General features: G+C 36.1%; 1 protein-coding gene and 1 pseudogene across 7 annotated transcripts in view; one reads left to right on the forward strand and one right to left on the reverse strand.

The window, feature by feature from the left end:
• The window catches only part of SHOC2 (SHOC2 leucine rich repeat scaffold protein), a 93,302-nt gene that overhangs the window by 906 nt on the left and 72,697 nt on the right, over positions 1 to 19,699 (forward strand). The window contains exon 1 of one of the 7 annotated variants that reach the window (XM_031015725.3): positions 28 to 151. The exons of 1 other annotated variant lie outside the window; for it this stretch is intronic. The gene's annotated coding sequence lies outside the window, so the exon portion shown is untranslated. Of the gene's footprint in view, positions 1 to 27; positions 152 to 627; positions 647 to 17,576; positions 17,803 to 18,110; positions 18,129 to 19,699 lie in introns of those variants that run through there. 5 more of the 7 variants (XM_055352122.2, XM_055352125.2, XM_063710487.1 and 2 more) reach the window with 5 other exon arrangements.
• LOC101133922 (large ribosomal subunit protein uL13-like) lies at positions 11,024 to 17,717 on the reverse strand (annotated as a pseudogene).

Consider the following 19,699-nt stretch of genomic DNA (forward strand, 5'->3'; position numbering starts at 1 on the left):
GGAGCGAGAGTAGTGGCGGGGCGGGCGGGGCGGGGCGAGTGGGGGAGGGGCGGGCGGGGGGCGGCGGTTGGGCAGCGTCGCTTCTTAGGAGGAGGAGGAAGAGGAGGAAGGAGGGCGAGCGAGGAGGATGGCGGAGTCGGGGCTCCTGACGGTAACCCGGGGCCGATGAGGCGGAGGGTGTCTGTTGGTCGGTTCTTCCTGCCTGCCTTCCTGTCCGTCGGGCAGTCGGGCTGACTGTCGGTAGGGGGAGGCCCCGCGCGCCCTGACAGGCGCGAGCCGGCAGCGCCGGGGCGAGGCCCGAGGGGCCGGGGCCCTGGGAGGCGCCGCCGCCGCCGCTTTCCTGGTTGCTGTCTCCGGGAGTGCGGGGCCCTTGGAGCCGGCTCGCGTAGGAGCCTGCAGCCCGGCGCGGAGAGGAAGGCGGTCGGGTGTGACAGCGGCCGGGGCCGGGCCTGCGGCGGCGGCGGCGGCGGCGGGCGGCCCGGACAGCCCCTGGGCGACGGCGAGCCGGCGCGAGGGCGCGGGCCGGGGGCGCCCGGCGGACAGTCTCTCTCCTCTCGGCTCCCGGGGGCCCTGGGCCCAGTCCGCAGGGCGCCCCGAGTCGTGTAAATCGTTGGCGAGGGCCCGGGCGCAGCGGCGGTCATACAGGGTGGGGTCTCTTCTCGCCCCCTCCCTGGAGTCCACCTTGCTCTCCCGTTCTCCTCTCCCTAAAAACCCTTGAGTGAAGAGTGCTGGATCGGCTCTGGGTGTGTTGCCTAGCGAAGCGAGTTGTAGCCCTTCGACACCGCCTCGTAGAACATGCCCGATGGCAACCTCTCCCCGTGATAGCACAGCTTTTAGGGAGAGAGGAAAAGTAGTCTCACTCTTCCGCGACTTCCCCAGGCTCATAACACAAGAGGCTTTGGGGCAAGACGATTTTTTCCCCAGCCCCTCAATATCCATTGTTTTTGTACCATCCCCCTCCCCCCATGCCTAGGTGGAAGAGTAATGACTCCAAAGCATTAATTTGCCTTTCTTTCTTTCTTTTCTTTCTTTTTCCTCTTTCTTTTTCTTTTCTTCCTTCCTTTCTCTAAGCAGGCAGTTTGTGTTATTGTGGAATTATGGATTTACAAACAGGTGGAATAAATACCGATTCGGGAGCTAGAAAGAAGATGCTTTGTGTGTGTGTTTAAGCCCTTACAGTTGGCAGTTTGATTTTTCTTGTCTGTTGCTTTGTATCGTAATGGGGGTGATGAGAATAAAAGAGGAAGCACTGTTTTGCAACCTACCCAAAGAAATATTTTCGAAGTCTCTGGGGATGCTGAAGCAAAATTAGGTTGCAGATGTGGACTGTATAGTATTTGCCTCCAGCGTGATAACTACCAGCAGTGTCTAGGCTTACACCTGTGCCATTTCGTATACTTTTCTTAGATACCGAGTGCGTCTAGTTTCTACTCAAGAGGGACTACTATATCAAAAGCTTTTTGTTACGGTTTTCAGAATCCTAAGGTACATTTGTGTAACCAAGTGTTTTTGTAACTAAATGCAGCAACACCACTGAAAAATAGTTTTAATTTTAAAGACCTCAGTTTATTAGTATACTTACTAATCTTTACCCTCATCCTCCATGCCGTGGGCTGGACTGTTACTGTGTACTTGAAGAGACTTAGCTATTGCATCCAATTTGTAACATTCAGTAAGGTTATATTGATAATTTGAATTTATCAAGTGTTGATGTTTTGCTGTGTGACAGTGAAAAGAATTTTAGGAATAAAGTATGCAAATGACCATTCGCCACATATGGAACTTAGACTGAGTATGATAAACCTTTTGTCTTTATTTGGACATAAAGTATATTGTAAACTTTTTATGTAATTATAAATACACATTTGAAAAATAGACAAAAATAAACACAAAACTAAATAAAAGTTTTGTCTAAGGTTTGTAACTTTCAAATGTCTGAAATTTAATATAAAGCCAACATATGAAACAATATTGAAATCCCAGTTTCAAATTATGGACATGTCTTTAAGGGTACTGCATTTTCCCAAGGTGCTTGTTCAGTTTTATTTTTAGTTTTTAATTGTTATGGGTACATAGTAGGTGTTTATGGGTTATATGAGATATTGATACAGGCATACAATGCATAATAGTCACATTAGAGTAAATGAAGTATCCCATCATCTCAAGCATCTACCCTTTGTGATACAGATATCCAATTATACTCAGTTATTTTAAAATGCACAATTAAATTTATTGAGTATGGTCACCCTGTTGTGCTATGAAATACTGGATCGTATTCATTCTGTTTTTTATATCCATTAACCATCCCCACATTCCCCCTTCAGTTTTTGAGGAAACAGCTACGTTAAAAGTTGACATTTGTTTTCTGATCACTCATTATTAATATAATTTTTAAGTTTAAAAAATTTTCTCATAAATTATTATGGATTAAAGAGTGATATTAAAATATGCATTAATAGTTTGCAGCTAGATCTTTTTTTTTTAGTTTTTAAACTACCGTATTCAGAAAGTTCATCAGAGCTGTTTTTCTGGTAGTTGTAGCAAGTAAAAGGTCATGCATCAACTTGTGAACTACAAGCCAGTTGGAAATTTGAAACATTTCATGTTTAAATAGAAACATGAAAATTACAAATTCCTTTGTCACACTTGCTGGAATTACGCCTTTAAAATGTTACTCTTTTTTCTGTGACTTGGGTCAGGGAAGAATGACTTTTCTCTTTCCACATCAGAGAGACATAAACTGGAATTCTATGTGGAATGTTTCCAAAGATGGCTTCCGAATAGTGATTGGTATAGTTATTGCTTTGGCTTACCTGTATGAATTATGGAGGATGGGTGAATAAACTTGAAATTCTTTATTATACAGGTGGATAAATTATAGTTATATTTGCCTTAAAAATATGCTCATTTTCAATATTTGTTGTATCATTTAATATTTCTGGAAGACTTCTTTAAACTGTTCAGATATTTTGATTTTTTTGTAAAAATATTTAAATACAGAAATCTGTGTTTTAACTAAAAGATATAAACTTTATATGTAGATATAAGGATGCATATTTTTGGAGGCTGAAGATTAAGTGAAATGTATCTTTAGAATTTGGTTTACTATATGATTCATGTATCTTTCATGTATGAAAAAGCCTTAAGATTAATGCTTATAACAAAATAAGATTTAAAAAAACCCCAAACAATAAAAAACAACAAAACAAGTTAACTCACAAATCCTTCAGTGAGTTCTGAGATTTATAACTTAGACTTGGAAGAATTTTGCTACTAGTTTATAAAATATCAATTAACAGAGGAAATTTAAATATAAATTGGATATTTTGACATTTCTTAATGAGACTAGTAGGGATTGGTATTTTGCTATAGGTGAATAAATGGAAACTGTAATTTATCAGTAGAATTATACATTAAGTACTTTTATGTAATACTTAAATGAGTACTTCAAATATTAAGTGAGTTGGTATTTTTGCTTGTTGGTAGACCTATATTTCATGCATTATGTGTTGTGCATTAGACATATAAGTTGGCTGAATCTTAGACTAATTTATGGACATATATCATCTGCTATCCTTGTAATCCCCTATTTTAACTGCTTGGCCTTCTGAATTTTGTTTCATTTACTTGTTATACTGCATCAAAGTTGTGCCCTGTAGATCTTTTTTGAAATATTTTCTCTTAATATAGTAAATTTTTATATTTTCCGACTGTGTAAACTGACTTTTAAAATCTGAATAATTTCTGAATTACAGATGACCTATGGTATGCTTGAACTTCAAATATTATAGAGTGTTCTTAAAAGTGTTTGTTAATCATTACAGATTGAAACATACATAAGTCTGAGAAACTTATGTTCTAAAATATATAATTGAATTATTTTAATATAAATTAATGTTCATTCTGGTTTTGTTTGGTATTTTCCCCCGGGTCTCAACTTTTTAACACAGCATCTTTAATTCGGCACAACAAAGTTTATACACGCAAAAGGATATTTTAATTACCAATGATCCTTAAGCTTTTGAGATGATGGTAGCGTATGTGCTTCTTGAGAAAGCATGCAGTTCCCATTATCAAGATTTAAAAGAACACTAATTCATTTTCACACTGTATATCTCATTCCAACTTCTCTAAAGGTCAGAACTGATTGCAAAAAGTAGTACATGCTCTAAAAGGTAAGGATTCATTTATGAGAAAGAGTGAACATACTGCTTGTAGCTGAAACATTACAGGAGACCTTAAAAAGGGGTATAATTGGTCCCTATGTGAAATGAACCTGAAATATTTTTATAAATTATTTGTGCATGACCATCTTTTGTTGATAGCACTGGGAAGACTTCTAACGTTTAATTAAATACTTTATTTGCCCTCAATTACTATTTAAAAGTCCTATAATTTTAAGTAATTTTATAGCTGACAAAAATAAATATTTTTTTCTTTTAGTTTTTCTAATGTCTTGGAGGTAAAGTGGAAATGGCCTGTTTTGACACATAATTTCTAGAACTTGGAGTTAATTTGATCAGTTACATTTGGGTTTTTTTTCAGTTTCCAGTTTTGTGTTGTATAACACTTCTTCCTGCTTTCAGTACTTTCTCAGTCTTGCAAATAGTCTTTAACTTTTCAATTTTGTTCTATAAATATTTCTTAGTAACTACAGTTTCACATTCACCAATGTCATGGAACTTCTGCTGAATGCCATGTGTGTCCCAGGCTCTGTGGATACAGAGATAAATATGTTTCCTTCTTTCAGTAAGTTCAGAGTTTGTTGCATGAACCGGACAAGTCAATAGTTAATTGTTAAACAATGTGACACATGCTTTTAACAGCAGTATATACACTGGCAAACTCAGATGAGTTAAGACTCACACTGCACGTATAACTGGCAATGCCTACTGGAGGACAGGACTGGAATGAACTCTTGAGGAATAAGTAGGATAGGGGAGGGTAGTAAAAAGCACAAAGGTTAGATATGTTTAGGTCCACTTGGGCAATTAGAGAAGAATAACAGTTTGGATTCTAGTAATAATATTAGGTCATACGGTAGACTTCGATTAAAGCTTGTATTATTATTAATAATAATATTTCTTGTGTTCCTAATTTTATTTGGGCTTTGAACTGCAGATCTGTATTAATGTTGACCAAACTATTATTTAAAACTTTACCTTCAACACCTGTGAAAAGAAGGGAAAAATTTTCACCTATTTTTCATTACTATTTTAATTAAATACAAGGAGAATATATCAGTGTAACGTGGGGAATAATTCCCAGGCTTAGAACTTGGATAATGTTTCAAAATCATACTTAAGGCCGGGCGTGGTGGCTCACGCCTGTAATCCCTGCACTTTGAGAAGCTGAGGCGGGCAGATCGCTTGAGGTCAGGAGTTTGAGACCAGCCTGGCCAATGTAGCAAAACACTGTCTCTACTAAAAATACAAAAAATTAGCTGGGCGTGGTGGCAGGCACCTGTAATCCCAGCTACTCAGGAGGCTGAGGCAGGAGAATCTCTTGAACCTGGGAGGTGGAGGTTGCGGTAAGCCGAGAACGTGCTACTGCACTCCAGCCTAGGCGACAGAGTGAGACTCTGTCACCCACACACACACACACAAAATTAAAAAGCAATACTTAAATATCTTTTCTCAGCATTTATGTATCATGTTAAGAGTAACATTTATGAACTTTCTTAGAATTCATGGTAAAGTTTTTTTTTTGTATAATCATTTAAAATGTACTCTTTTTTGGGTTCACTTTAAAAAACACTTTCCATACTTGACAGTGCCACTCTTTAGGTAAGTCAGACTGTATGGTCAACAGTTATACCCTAGAAGCAGGCTTTGTAATTGTCTTGTATGATTTAAAATTTCTCTGAACTTGAGAATTGACTAATTTTTCACGCAGTATTTTTTGGGTTTTTTTGTTTTTAAGACAGGGTCTCTTTTTCACGCGGTTTTTTTTGTTTTTGTTTTTGTTTTCAAGACGGTCTCGCTCTGTCACCCAGACTAGAGTGCAGTGGCACAATCATGGGGCTCATTGCAGCCCTGACCTCCCTGGGCTCAAGTGATCCTCCCACTTTAACCTCTCGTGTAACTGGACTACAGGTGTGTACCACCATGCCTGGCTAATTTTTCTATTTTTTGTCGAGACTAGCTTTTGCCGTGTTGCCCAGGCTGGTCTCAAACTCCTGAGCTCAAACAATCCACCTGCCTTGGCCTCCCAAAGTGCTGGAATTACAAGTGTGAACCACCACGCCTGACCTTTCATGCAATATAATTTAATACTTCTTCCAGGGCGTATCATGTGAGGCCTAATTTTGATATCCCAAACTCCATTCCCTGCAGAGCGCCATAGTTTTCTGTGTTAAAACACTCATTTGCATTTCTTGATCCTTCTAATTATTTTTATTATAGAAATCTGAGAAATTAAAAAATATTAATATTTTAGCAATTGCCTTAAACATGTTGTTACACCTCATTTATCTTGAGATTACTTATTAGGAAACTAAAACTATCTGGTGTCATCGGCTTGGTTACTACCTCATGCACTCTTCATGTAGCTAAACTCTAAATCACCCTTCAGGCCTCAATTTTGTATCCCAGACTTTGGGAGACCTTCCTTTCATCCCTAGTTAGGTTCTTCTGTTTGAAGGTATCCTAGTGCTTTTACTTCCTTTTTTATAACACTATTTTTGTAATGATATGTTTGATGTCTGTCTTTATTGCTAGACTGTAAGCCTTAAGATGAGCATTGAGTATGTCTGTCTTATTTAGTGTTCCACCAGTATACAATGTCTAGACTTTGTAGGTTCCAAGTGGAAAATTAGTTTTAGATGAAAAGTCTACAGCTCCAAAACAAACTGAAGAGGCCCAAAGGAAGGACAAAGAGATGTCATAATGTTCTTGTTTTTAAACACACATTTTCTGTTTTTAGAGTCCTTCAAGCCTTAATTCAGGCATTTTTATTCTCACATAGTGCACAATTTTTAAAAGTTTGGTAACCAAATGTAAAAAGGACTGAAATTACTCCTAGAGGCATAAGAGAGTTGAAAATAAGAGCAGAAGAAAAACTCAAAAAGCCAGATGCAAGACATTTTGTAAAAACAGCCGTTTATAGCAACTTAATGTTATGACAAACATGCGTAGAATCTTTCAAGACACTTTGTTTTATACATAGAATAGTATAAAAAATAATGATCTAGGATCATGAAGAAGAGGTTATTGGATATTAGTAAATTTTGTTAATAACCTCATGTATTTTGGAAAAATTCCATTCAAAATGATACAATTTAAAACTTTTACTGTGTTAAGCTTTTCTTACTGGGAAGGTTTGCTTAATGAGGTAAAACATAGTAGGTAACAGTATTTATTGAACAAAATTTAAGTTGAAATAAATAATTATCTGAAAATACTGAATCAGTGCAGTATAATATACTACCTTGTAATTTGTAGAGGTAGATATTATACAATGTGTTTCTTTGTTTACTTTGCTATGAAATATGTAAAATTGAGTAGCAACATTTTTTTCTTGACCCACTTTTAATGAAAACAACCTGTTGCATTGATAAGACAAAATAGCTAAGTATTTCTTCAACTTTTATTCTGTTAAAGAAAATAAGCTTAATTCCTTGGCATTTCCTGGTTAACCGGACTGGGAAAATTAGGTTGAAAGTCATAGTTCTTTGCTAAAAGTATGTGGTGTCTGACAGATTGGGTGACCTGAAATAGATTATATTTGATTCAGTTTGGGTTTGTATATATCTGCGATATAGAATTCAAAATTTCACCAGAGCTTTAGTTCTGGTTCAAATAAATTACATTTTATTTTAATATTGTGATCTCTTGAAGTCTGTGACTATAAGGATAGGTAGGAGAGCTAGTTATTTTGCTCCTAAAACAAATCCTGGTTTATCTACCATGTGCTAATTGCAACTCTAAACTCATAGAAATGGGATGCTTATATACTAGGCAGCTTAAAATAGTAAGGTTTTATGATTTAATCTTGAAGACATTTATTTCTGTACTTTGGAAGTAGTGATTTGAAATTCTTAATACTAGAAAATGGCCTAGTTTCAGAACACCCACTAAGCAACTGTGGGAACTCAGTATGCTAAATGGCTGGTAGTGCTGCAGTATTTTTTAAATTTTCCCCACCTCCTGTTATATAATAGCTTATAGTAGTACAACAGAATATGAGTATTTGGGACGAGAACAAAGCATATTGAAACCGCAAAATGATGTGAGATTGTGTCAGGCTTTGTGTTGGGCACCAAGCACCTTAAGATAGTCAGATATAATGATGGTTAGTGAATGTTTGAAATAAATCAGGTGGTAATGTTTTAGGTTGCAAATAAGGCTCACGAAAATAATTATTTGGAGGCTTGAGAAAAATGACTTTTAAAATGGAGTCACTATTTTTAAAACACAATACTCTTTTATTAGAAAAAGTTTGATAACTCTGATATAAATATTCCGATGATGCTTGTGTACAATACTTAAAGCTTTTAGTGAAAATAGTTTTTATTTAAATATTTCCCCTGGCCAAGTGTGGTGGCTCACACCTGTAGTCCCAGCACTTTGGGAGGCCGAGGCGGGTGGGTCACCTGAGGTCAGGAGTTAGAGAACAGCCTGGGCAACATGGTAAAACCCTGTCTTTACTAAAAAAACAAAAATTAGCTGGGTGCAGTGACGCATGCCTGTAATCCCAGCTACTTGGGAGACTGAGGAAGGAGAATCACTTGAACCTGAGGGGCAGAGGTTGCAGTGAGCTGAGATCACACTACTGCACTCCAGCCTGGGCAACAAACAAGCAAAATAATTTCCCCAGACTGTTGTGCAACCCCGTCATTGTAGCATTGTTTCAGCCTATGAGAACCAGATACTGAAATTAATTAGAAACTATTAAAAAAATTTCACTAGTTTATTTACTTTTTTATTCAGGAAAATATGGTTATAAAGGAATTTGATAAAACATACTTTTACCAGCTTATTTTGTAAATTTATAAAGGGACCAAGTTGAGCCTGCACTAGTTGTAAAAGATAGATTAATATTAAATGTTTCAGATAAAGGGTTTTATGATATGAAAAAGGATGGACTTAAATTTGCTTTAAACATCAGCCGTATGGCAGGCACAGTAGCTTACACCTGTAATCCTAGGAGTTTGGGAGGCTGAGGCAGACGGATCGCTTGACTCACAAGTTTGAGACCAGCCTGGGCAGCATGGTGAAACCCCGTCTCTACCAAAAATACAAAAATTAACAGGGTGTGGTGGCATGCATCGGTAGTCCCAGCTACTTGGGAGACTGAGGTGGGAGGATGGCTTGAGCCTAGGAGGTGGAGGTTGCAGTGAGCCTAGATCTTGCCACTGTACTCCAGCCTGGGGAACAGATCCAGACCCTGTCTCAAAAAAAGTCAGCTGTATAACTCCTGTAGAGTTAGCTCTGTGAGTAATACCTTAATGCATATGAAAAAACTTTCCTGGCTTTTTCTCAATTGGAACTCAATTATACCTGATATTTGCAGGTATGTATGTGTATTATATAAATACCATAATATAACAACAATGATCCAGTGCCAAGATCTTGAAGATTTTTGTTTTATCAAAGAAAGCTGAAATTGTTTAATATAATTGAAGTTTTCTTATATTTTGTCATATTCAAATTCTTTGAAAATTGATAATCTATAAATAGTAGATTGATGTGGTAAAAATAAAAATTGTTCATTAGCACATCTTATGGCCATCATCCAGTTTTTATAACTAATTATGCAAATTGATAATATTTGAGTTGCTTCCAAGAGCAACTAAGAATCACTAATGTCAACATTTTTTTCTTCCTGGCATGATTTAAATAATATATCACTTGCTACCTGCAAATTACTACGTGATTTACATGTTTGTGGTATGGAAATTTTTTTCATATCAAAGCTTCTAATGTGGGAATCTTATTTCATATCAAAGCTTCTGATGTGGGAATCTTATTTTGAGATTTTCTTTATCTGCTCGAACTGCTATAATAAAATACCATAGACTGTGTGGCTTAAACGACAGTATATGTATTTCTTACAGTTCCGAAGGCTAGAAAGTCCAAGATTGAGGTGCCAGCCATTTCTTTTCAGGGCGAATGAAGAGTCTCTTACAGGTCTTCCTGCTGTATCCTCAGTTGGCAGAAAGTGAGAGAGCAAGTTCTCTGGTCTCCTCTTACAAGGGCATTAATCCCATTATGAAAACCCCACCCTTGTGACCTCATCTAAACCTAAGTACCTCCCAAAGGTCCCATCTTCAAATACCATCACATTGGAGGTTATAGCTTCAGCATAAGAATTTGGGAAGGACACAGTTCAGGACATAGCAGGATTATATTCACAAGATAGTAGTTAATACATACCAGTTGGGAATTGTAGGGTTGCGTTTAATGTGTTAAATTACAAAAATAAAGTATCCCTTTATGTATATTAAAACATATAAGAGCTGCCTTTCAATATCTTGAGTAACTTCTGATGGGAGAAATTCCTTATTACCCTTAAATTGAGTATGGCTGCTTATTATGTTTCTTTTGATCTTATATGAGGAAGATTTTTGCTTCGTGATATTTTTTAAAATGTAATACAGAGATAATGAGATTATATTTTTAAAACCCAAAATATAAAAGTTCTATTTAGTAAACCAAACTGTCAGAATAGTAGATAAATAGTTGAACATAGAGGTCTTTTAAAGTCTCAGAAATGGACCATATAAATGTAAGGAAGGCCAGTTTTTTTATAATCATGGCAACTTACTAAATACTGACTGATACTTGAATATAAGATACCTTGAGACCACACACTCCTAGTCTTGTTATTGAGAGCGCATTTATTTTTATTTTTTTTTTCTGACAGTTTCCGATAGTTTAAATAGAGTGAGTAATGGAAAGGATTTATAATGAGATAGACTTAGTGAAGAAATATGTGGCTTTATATGTACAAAAAAGTAGTAGTTAAATTTAATTAACATTTTTTAGTTTAAAAGGTCTGAAAATCTTTTTTCTTTGAAAATACTGTATTGAATATTGTAGTCATCTTAGTGTATGTAGCAGTTATATTTTCTCTTTTGCTTTACGCTGGTAATTAAATAGCCTTTTTTTTTAAATTGCCAGTTTGCATGGGAAATGAAAAGTAAAGTATATCTTGGGAATACTTAAGTTGTGTATGACATGTTTGGAGTTCCTTGGCAAGAAAGGCAATTTAAGCAAATATTCACAAGTAAATCTTTTTTTTTTTTTTTTGGTAGTGTTTGTGTGGCATTTAAAACTTTTCAGATAATGTTTGGTCATTTACCATTTGACGTTTACCATTATATCTTAGTACTTTTGAGACTTTTAAATCCCCTCTTCCCTATCCTGCCTTTTAACTGTGAGACTTTGGTGAAGAATTTTGCAATTTATGCATATGGTGAGTTGAAGTGTTGTACAAGAGAGCTGTAATCCCAATTATGGTTTATATTGTGGATTGGGTAAACAGGAATTTTCAGTTCTTTGCTCTAAACTCTTGTTTTCCTAGAATATAAATTACACGTAAAATCTTTTGCTTTCCCTTAAGAAGTAATGCAGGTTTCCTAAAAAACTCCCATTTGCTGCTATATAAAATAAATCAGTCCCATGTCTCTCCATGTCTTTCCAAAATATTTTATTTTGCTTCCTTACCAAGGAGGGAAAAAGTTGAATGAATGAATTTGAAGATGCTATGAGTTGTGGACTCTTGACATAATTCTAGTTAAATGGACAAGTGTAGAACATTTTATTTTTGTGGACAGCCGTTAGCCTCTATCCCCTACCTCAGGTTCACTTGTGCTGCTTAAAGATATGCTTTTCCATTTCTCTGTAAACAATAATATTCTTTTGAGCATGTTAATTGTGGGTGTTTTCTCATTCTTTGGACCAATCTTTTGGTCTTCTAACTTTGAAAGTTCCTTTTTAAACTCTTAAACTGCAAAAATATATAGGTTTACATGATTTAGGTGGGAGAGCTCTTTCTTTTTATTTAAAAGAATAAGAAGCCTTTACATCATAATAAATAATGGGAAATACAATTGAAATCTTGTCATTTTTAGGTATTCATGTCAAAATTTGAGTGACCTGGAGTTAATTTTAAGTAGGATATAGGGGAACTCCAGGCATGAGATGAAACCTTGTTTATTGTTCATTTATCATGTTATTAAACCAGTATTTATTGAGCATTTATTTTGTGCTCAATAAAAGGTTCATAATATTATGTTTAGAGTTATTTATAGAGTAAAAATTGCTGTCTAGAATGGCAGATAAAGCCAAATTAGCAAGTATTTATTGTTCTTTCAATAAATATAAGTGTTACATGTGCTAAGTATTGTCCTAAGTACTAGAATACAACTGTGAAAAAGGCAGAAGGGTTCCTATTTTCCCATTACCTTTAAATGAGAGAGTCAGACAACTAACCTGCCAAGTCTAATAATAGCATGATAAGTGTTCTGTTAGGGGAAGTTTTAAGTGGGAACACAGGGGAGGTGGTATGCAGAAAGGCTTTTGAATAATTAGGAAAAGCCTTCCCAGACCTCTAAGCTGAGGTCTGAAGAGTAAGTAGGAGTTAGCTCAGTGAAGAATTGTAAATCTGTGTTTCTGGCAGAAGAATATAGCTTGTGCAAAGTCCTTGAGACAGGAGATAGAAGACTCTGCCATGGGATGTGAAAGAAGTTCATGTGACCATAGTGCAAGATGGGAAATATTAGAGTTGTGGCAAAAGTATGCAGGGGCTAGATCTTCAAGACGTGAATTATTATTAAGAAATTTGGGTTTAATCCTGAGGACTCCCCTCAGTTCTTTTAATTGGACATTAACCTGATTAGATTTGAATGTTCGAAAGATCACTCTAATTACAACATAGTGATTAGGTTAAGAACAGGATGGGAGAGTGGATATGGTGAGACCAGTTAGAAGGCTATTAGAAGAGAGAATTTGGTATACCTTATAGCAGGGTAATGGCAGTGAGAATGAAGAGAAGCCAATGGCATTGAGAAATTTGGGGAGAAAAATTGATAAGATTTGGTGATTGTCAGAATGTAAACATTGAAGGGGAGAGAGAAGTCAGGATGACACCACCTGGATTCCTGGCCCCCTTTCACCTTTTTTGGTTGATTCCTGCTTAGATGTTATCTCTTTTAAGAAGCCTTTCCTGATTCCCCTAACCTCCAAGGCTAATTCAGGTGCCTTCCCTTTGTGCTTCAACAGCACTTACTCGACTTTTTTCTTGCTTTACTCACTTGTGTATAAGCTTTCAGGCAAGGATTGTGCTTTATTGTTATTGCATGGTTTGCACCTTGCAAAGTGCAAGGTATACTAAGTGCATTACACTTAGTATAAATGTTGACCAAATGAAAATATACTTTTTATATTTATAAAAATTTAAATGTAATTGGAGAAAATTGGTTTTCTGAACTGCTAATATTCAAAACTTGTTTTACAACTTTAGAGTGAGTCATATCATTCCATGTACTTCTGAATGCCACTTGTAAAAACAGTTTATATTGTAATTCTGGCTGGAAGTAGTAGATATATTAAGTTCTTTATGGGTAATCATAGACTAAATGATCTCTGATTATTATATAGATCTTTTATGCATTCAGGTTTTCTTTGTAGGTAAAGTTTTAATTGGCTTTATTAGTTTAAAAATTAACATCACTATCAGTGTTACATATATTTTGTTTCAAAATGAAGAGTAGCTTTTTTTCTAATTATGAAAGGAGTGATTACTCATTGTATACATTTAAAAGATATACATACAGAGATAAAAAGTGAAAATCACCTGTAATTGAAGGATAGCATTGCTAACACTTTATGTTCTTCTAGACTTTCAAAATTATATATATATTTATGATTATATATGATTAAAAGAAAAATTAACAGTAAATACTTATGTTTGTACAAGATAAGGTATTAATATCATTTATACTAAGAATCTTAATAGCCAGTATGTAGCCAAATAAACCGATAGAACTAGGATACTAAACTTCAATTATTACAGGAGACCAGGCAGGTAACATAAATGAGTGAACCCAGTAGGGGAAATATATGAGGTGGTTGAATTGTAGAACACTTGGAGAGGGCAGCTCCTTTTCAATGTCAGTTGATTTTCGTCATTAAGAAGTATGGAGCTGGGCGCAGTGGCATGCACCTGTAGTCCCACTACTCTGGAGGCTGAGGTGGGAGGATCTCTTGAGCACAGGAGTTCAAGGCTGCAGTGCACACCGATCACACCTGTGAACAGCCTAGACACTGCACTCCAGCCTAGACAATGTAGTAAGATCCTGTCTCTAAAAAACAAACAAAAGAAATGTGGATCCAGTCCAGTGATGCCCATATCTTTTGATTTTTTTTTTTAACGAAAGTTTGGATTTTTTTGTGAGGCTCCCAAAGATTAAATTCTGGCATTAAAAAAGCCACAGTGTGTGTTAAGCACGATGTAGCTATTAGCTGTATTTTGTTTGAATACCACAAACAGTGGAGGAATGGAAAGATTTGCACACTCTTACTAATATGTAGATTTAAATAATATATCATTTTCATACATCAGATTGATGAAAATGATTACTAATTTGCAAGGCTGGAAGAGTATAAGTTGATGCAGGCTCTTTGGAAGAAGGCAGTTTGGAACTACGTATAAAAATTTAAAATGCATATTAGTTTGGACCTGACAGTTCTACTTCCAGGAATCTGCCTTACAGAAATATTAGTCCCTGTGGGTGAAGATTGATGTTCAGTGAAGCATTATATATCTTGGTGAAAACAAGATTAAAAAATGTAAAGGAAAATAGAAACAACCTAAATATCAGTTGATAATAGGAATGATTAAATTATGATATAGCCATATCACAAATCATAGGCAATGAAAAGATGAAATATATCTGTATTCCTGTGTGGAGAGAGTCTAGAATTTACTATTTGTTATATACAAAAATTATAATTTATATATATACAGTTATACTATGCTGTCATTTTTAATATCCATACAACATTGCATAGTACCATAATTTAGTCTGTTGATGTACATTAGGTTATTTCTAATATTTTGCTATTTATATGCACATTGCAGTGAACACTCCCTTTACATATGTCCTTGTAGTGTTGTCTCCTAAGATATATTCCTTTTATATCTTACATGGTGACAACATTAAATATCTGAACTCTGTGACATCTTGGGGACATACATTTACCTCTGATAATTTGCTATTTGTATGACCCTTGAATTGAGTAAATGCACCCTAGGCATGGTAGACCAGAGAACTAACCAGAAAAGTGGCACTGTGTTTAGTCATCCTAGATTCTGTAAGATTTTTAAAGGTAACTTAAGTAGTAGTTTTTGTCTAGTCCATACATGCATGTGGTGTAAAATTCAAAAGATATAGAAAGGTAAAGTAAATCTTTCTCCCACTCTGAAACCTCTTCTACCCAGTTTCTGCTCCTGGGAAACTACTATGAGTTTATTCATCCTTCTGCACATATTTTATAGATATATGTATATTTTCTGTACATATATGTGCATATATATGTATATATTTTAAGTTTTTTGTAAATGATAGCATACTATGCTATTCTACAGTTCACTTTTTCTCACTTAACTATAATAATATCTAATACTTACGTAGTGCTTTGTTCTACGCCCTGTTCTAACAAGTGTTTTTGTATAGATTACTAATCTTCATCACAAACGTGAGAAGTAGGTAAATATTATTCCCTTACCACAGAGGAAGAAACTGAGGCACAGAAACTTTAAATGACATGCTAGTAAGTTGTCAGCTGGAAGGTGAACTCCAGCATCCAGCAGTTTGGCTACAGTCTTTTATATTAGCCCATTTGCTATACTAACTCAATTGTTGCCTCATTCTTTTTATTAACTACATAATATTCCCTTGAAAAAACTTTAGTTTATCTAACTAGGTCCTAGTTGGTGGACATTTAGGTGTTTCCATATATTGCTGTTACAGATGATGCTAGTGTGAATATCCTGGTGCTTATAAATGCCTGTGTCATTTTGAATATGTAAATCTCTATTTCATTTTCATCCAAATTTGGGAGTTAGGGGAGTCTTGTGTTCATATAGTTACATTCCATTTTGAGATCTAATATGAGACTTTTTTTTCAATGAATGTATTTAGCTAATTTATATTATATCATTATGGTTATAGCCTCATCTTTTATAGCTAATGGACTAAGAGATAAGTCAAGGTATGTTAACAATTGAAATATACTTAAAGATGTAAAGCAGTACAGTATAAAGATATTAGCATTCCTCAGTCTGTTTACTCTCTCACGTTTTGTTGGTTATATAAAAACATTATCAGGAATTGTAACAATTACATTATATTCTATAGCCATAGCCATAGTTTTAGACCAATAGTTAAGTGGATTCAAATGCTCAAAGTTTGTTATTTTCGATAGTTTTTAAAAAATCTTTTAGATGGCTGAACTTTATCATCAAGTATTTTCTTAAAGTTTATGAAAACTATTCCTTAGGTTTTGCATATTTAATGATGTTTTATGCTGGGGGTAAATTCTTGAGTACTCTAGATATTGCTTCACTGATCTTTTTTTTTTTTTTTTGAGACGGAGTTTCGCTATTGTCGCCCAGGCTGGAGTGCAATGGCGTGATCTCGGCTCACTGCAACCTCCCTCTCCTGGGTTCAAGTGATTTTCCAGCCTCAACCTCCTGAGTAGCTGGGATTACAGGCGCCCTCCACCCTGCCCGGCTAATTTTTGTATTTTTTTTTAGTTGAGACGGGGTTTCACCATGTGGCCAGGCTGGTCTCAAACTCCTGAACTCAGGTGATCCGCCTGCCTCGGCCTCCCAAAGTGCTGGGATTACAGGCGTGAGCCACCGCACCCAGCCTGCTTCACTGATTTTTAAACATTGATTCCCTCCTCCTTCACATTAATGTTTTTTGCGTAGATTCTCAAAGGATTCTCTTTTTAAATCTTTGAGAAACAGTAATTTTACTATTGCAGTATTTATCTTGATTAGTCTGCATCAGCTTTTCTTAGGAAAGGGCATGTCCTTTTCTTTTCCTTTTTTTTTTTTTTTTTTTTTAAGGAGTTAACAGCCTTTATTGGGCTCAGACCAGGAGTCCGTGGGTCTTGAGGACATCTGTGTATTTGTCAGTTTTCCTCTCCATGTTCCTCTCGGCCTGTTTCCGTAGGCTCATGAGCTGTTTCTTCTTCCGGTAGTGGATTTTGGCTTTCTCTTTCCTCTTCTCCTCCAGGGTGGCTGTCACTGCCTGGTACTTCCAGCCAACCTCGTGAGCCAGGCGCCCCAGATAGGCAAACTTTCTTGTAGGCTTCAGACGCACAACCTTGAGGGCAGCAGGAACCACCATCCGCTTTTTCTTGTCGTAAGGCGGTGGGATGCAGTCAAACACCTTGAGGCGGTCCAGAGCGGCCTGACTTCGCTTGGTCTTGTGGGGCAGCATACTTCGCACAGTCCGCCAGAAGATGGGGCTGGGGGCCCGGAAATGGTAGGGGCCTCGGAAAGGGTTGGTGTTCATCCGCTTGCGGATGAAAGCCAAGTACTTCAACTTGTTTCTGTAGAAATTGCCAGAAATGCTTGATGCCTTCGCAGCGTACGACCACCACCTTCCGGCCCAGCAGTACCTGTTTAGCCACGATGGTCGCCAGGCGGCCCAGGAGATGGCCTCGACCATCAAGCACCGGGACCTGCACCTCCGCCATCTTCGGCAGCCGCTTGGGAAAGCTGCTTTTTTTTTTTTTTTTTTTGGTCCAATCCTGACTCTGTGTTTCAGTGATGCCAAATGAGGTCTGTGAAAGCTTCAAATATTTCAAGCAAGGGACTGTTGGGTTTGCTTTTCTGACTGTCATGTAATTTACAGAACTGAACTAATAGTTTTAAGATTTGAAGATGCAAGCCATTTCCCTGGCTTGGGCTCTTCTAGCATCCCTCTTTACCTTCACTGTATTTAGTAGACCTTGTCATATATTATGGTTAGGGATATGTCCTAGTTTGTTGAAGAAGTAGTTTGTGTTTCTGTTTCTCACTCTCCTCTCCTAGTTGTTTTCAGATATTTTTAAGAGGAAAAGAGGGGACCATACCATCTTTCAAGTTAGAAATCCTAAGAGCTACAGGTCAGTCCAGTTTTGTTAGAATTAAGATAACTTTAAGGGATAAAGTATGGGCTGATGTAGTTTTCCGAAAGCCAAAAATAGTTCATTTACAGAGGCTCTTTTGGATAAATTTTTTTTATTAAACAAAATCACAATTTAACATACGAGTTTGATTATATCAGTTTGTAGTTATGAAGTCTTGTGCATTAAAAAGCATTAAGAATGAAACTAGTAAGTCTGCAATTAAGAATTAAGCATGAGACTAGAGACTAATGCCTAAAGCCTAATAACTAAAGTTAGGGTTTAGTTTTAGAGTGCTCATCAGTTCTTCAGTTTTCCTTAGATGGTGATTCTTCTTTCAACTGAATCTGAAAATTAAACTTTCATGTACAAAGTTCTGCTACTAGAATATTTTTAAGTCCTTCAGCTTAATGAATGTTAGTTCTGGAATAATCTGGTATTCTGAATGGCATCTTGTTTTTCAAGGGAAGTGTCCATTTATTTTCCTCACTTAATTGGTCCTATATGTTAAAAGAAATATGTTTGAAAAATTTTGATAGCTGGTGGGCAAGCCTTCTTCTGTTCTCTGATTTGAACATATTCTTATATTCATTTGCCTGAGTTTCGTTTTACCTGTGGCACCTGAGAGAAGCTAAGTACTTTTTCCACCCCATTTCTTTTATGTGACTGACTATATATTTCTTAGTCTCAAATATAAAAACACATCTAACAGCTTCGCAGAAAATTTTAATGCTTGGTAGTTTATTGGAGCTTTCAATTTTTAGCCTTTGTTACTCTAGTTATTGATCATTTCAGTATTTTTAAAATCTCAATTATATTTTAAATAATTTATAATAATAAAATTTGATCAATGTTTTAATTTGATAATAGTGCCTATGTTTACTACTAAATAAGTGTACTTTAAGCAGTTGAAACACTATGAGATATTGATAGATATTTCCCAAAAAGGGTTTTGTGATCCAAATAAATTTGGGATATCTTCTATGTAATATAATAATGTACTTTGCGAAGAATGTATAGAACACTAATAATTTCTACTTAAAGGAAGAGTATAATTAGATTGGAAGCACATCTTATCCGAAACCTATTTGATAGTGGAACTAAATGTTGTAGAAATACATTTTGGGAAATGCTGAGAATATATTGTAGAATATTTTCAGATCGTGTTGTTAACGGTATTCCAGTACATGTATTTGCATGTCAGTTGCTTTTTAATAGGGATAAATGATAATTGCTGTCCCAGGATGTAAATATAATCAGAACATTTAACTGTGGTAGTATGTTTTCTATAAATCTGAGAGTTTTTTGACATGGAAATTTTGTTACAGTTGATTTTCCAGACTAAAAGTAAATTTTGAGTGCCTCCTATGTATTAAACATCAAAAATTGATCTTCTTTGGAACTACTTTCTGTTAAGTCTTAGCAGGAGGAATAGCCCTCCCGACTTATTTTTCAGTAAAAACTGAAGCCTAGAAATGTAGCTTTTGCCTAGGTCACATTGGAACCAAACCCTATAACTCCAGATTTTTTTGCTATTTTTTTTACTGCCTTAAAAATTTTATTTTATTTAT

The sequence above is a fragment of the Gorilla gorilla genome, chromosome 8 (assembly GCF_029281585.2).
Source record: "Gorilla gorilla gorilla isolate KB3781 chromosome 8, NHGRI_mGorGor1-v2.1_pri, whole genome shotgun sequence".
NCBI classification, from domain to species: Eukaryota; Metazoa; Chordata; class Mammalia; order Primates; family Hominidae; genus Gorilla; species Gorilla gorilla.